Source organism: Miniopterus natalensis, chromosome X (assembly GCF_054644295.1).
Source record: "Miniopterus natalensis isolate mMinNat1 chromosome X, mMinNat1.hap1, whole genome shotgun sequence".
Taxonomy (NCBI): domain Eukaryota; kingdom Metazoa; phylum Chordata; class Mammalia; order Chiroptera; family Miniopteridae; genus Miniopterus; species Miniopterus natalensis.
Genome location: NC_142103.1, coordinates 89,284,142 through 89,286,821, shown reverse-complemented (window position 1 = coordinate 89,286,821; position 2,680 = coordinate 89,284,142).

Genomic DNA, 2,680 nt, shown 5'->3' with positions numbered 1-2,680 from the left:
TGTTCCATGCTTCCATGTCTGTGGCATAAGTGAGACCATGTGATATTTGTCTTTCTCGGACTGGCTTATTTCACTTAGCATATATTCTTTCTAATTGGTGTTTTGAGATTCTTAGAATATATTCCTAGAAGTGGAATCACTGGGTCAAAAGGCAGTCCCATTTTTAATTTTTTAAGGAACCCTCCACACTGCTTTCCATAGTGGCTGCCCCAGTCTGCATCCCCACCAGCAGTGCACCAGGGTCCCCTTTCTCCACACCCTCGCCAGCACATGTCCTTTGTTGATTTGATGATGGAGCCATTCTGACAGGTGGGAAGTGATACCTCATTGTGGTTTTAATTTGCATCTCTCTGGTGATTAGTGACACTGAGCATTTTTCATATGTCTCTTGGCCATCTGTGTGTCCTCTTTGGAGAAGTGTCTATTTAGTCTTTGCCCATTTTTTAATTGGATTATTTGTCTTCTTGGTGTTGAGTTGTGTAAGTTCTTTATATGTTTTGGAAATTAACTCCTTATCAGATGTGTCATTGGCAAATAGGTTCTCTCATACAGTGGGCTCCCTTTTAATTTTGTTGATGGTTCCTTTTGTTGTGCAGAAAATTTTATTTTGATGTAGTCCCATTTGTTTACTTTTCCTTTGTTTTTCTTACCCTAGGAGATGTATCGGCATAAATTTCGCTACATGAGATGTCTGTGATTTTACTGCCTATCTTTTCTTCTAGGATTTTTATGGTTTTGATACTTACATTTAAGTCTTTTATTCATTTTGAATTTATTCTTGTGTATGTGTAAGTTGGTGGTCTAGTTTCTTTTTTCTTTTTTTTTTGTGTGTGTGTCTGTGTGTGTGTGTGTGTGTGTGTGTGTGTGTGTGTGTGTGTGTGTGTGTTTTAAATCCTCACCTAAGGGTATTTTTTCCATTGTTTTTCAGAGAGAGTGGGAGAGGGGAAGAGAGAAAGAGAGAGAAACATCAATGTGAGAGAGACACATGGATTGGTTGTTTCCCTCTCGAGAGCCTGCAACTGAGGTATGTGCCCTTGACCAGAATTGAACCCAGGACCCTTCCTTCAGTCCACAAGCTGACACTCTAACTACTGAGCAAAACTGGCTAAGGCCGCATGTACATTCTTAAAGCCTCTCTATGAAGGATACAGTTCAACACAGAATTGGGGTTCTGTCTTGCTGTAGGCTATTCATGATGTGATTATAGGTGGGTATAAGCTATAAATGACAATAGCCTTTGGATATTGAAAATTATGAAATGATCATGTTAGTGATGCTTTGGAGCTAAAAACAAACCAAAACACAGCTGCCTCAGCCTTTTGCAAGTAATTATGGTGAGTTTGAAAATCAAGTAGCAGTATGGGGGTGCAATTTTCCTGGTTCCCTAACACAGTTTGACTTCATGCCTTAATATATTTGAATCCATTGTTACGTGATTCTTGATGGGTTTTCTAAAAATATTTAGGAATAAAAGTGTTCTACTGTTGACTTTCAGGTATCCAAATATTCTTCTCCTTTTTGAAATACAGTCTAAAATTTCTGGCTGCATGTGAAAATTGAGTCTAATAATTTAAGTACTCCCATTTAGAAATCATCTTTACAGATAATCATTCTTTCCTGCTAAGTTTCATAAGCTATAATTGCCCCAAACGCCTCTTTACAAGGTTTTAGAAAATGTTTGGAAGATAGGTGCCTATCTGAAATTTTGCTTAATGATTCTAAAGGAGGAATTTAAGTTGAGAACAACCAGATGACACTTTTCTTTTCTTCCAAAATAATCGGGAAGTGAATTCCAAAAGTCTGGAAGTTCAGACTCTCAAGTGCAGACAAGCCTGCCTTGTGTTCATTCTTAAGTAGCCACTTGATATAGTCATGTGGTACAATAACAAATGGAGCAGAAATTCAGCTATCTTGTCCTCTCATTCTCCTTTCACTTCTGAGTCCTTCATCCACTTCTCTCTTTCTCTGTAATCTTGAGCACCTTCATTTGACCTTGACACTCTTCCTGTTACTAAGCTCTTGTTTTCTGTGAACAAGTCTGTTTGACATCTTTCAATTCTTGTTTTGCAGAAGAACTTCAAAATGTTCAAAAGAAATAATGGTCTAACTTTCCTAAGAAGTTAAATTTGGTCATTCCCCTGGTAAAAGTGACCTGCTGTGAGGGTATTCCAAGCTGCTAGGGTAACTCCTATAAAAAAGAATTGAAAGTTAGAGGGAAAATAAGGAAAGATCCAAAAGTTGTACTGAGACAGATATTTAGGAGGAGCTGGTGTTCACATGGGGGTTTAAACACAATTAGTATCTTTCTTCTAAATATTTGGTAAGCATAAATTGAAATGTGTATCTCATAATCTTTGAAATAGCCTCATGTTTTTTGTGAGAAATATAATCATACAAATACAGAAGAATTAACTCAGTTACCTATTTTTCTAAAAGGGACCTAAGAGATCATTTATACTCATGACCTGTTTGTATAAAAGGAAATTGTTCTCTGAAAAGGTCATACTATCTTTTCGTGATAACACAGCTGGACTGGGAGAAGGGGAACTAGGGCACAGGACTCCTGATTTGTACCATGTTCTTATCACTTGAAGAACCAAGTCAATGAATTCCTAAGCTTTTTGCTAAATTAAGGTTTCTTACAACAGGAACTTCGGAAGAGATTAGTAGGTCTTCTATA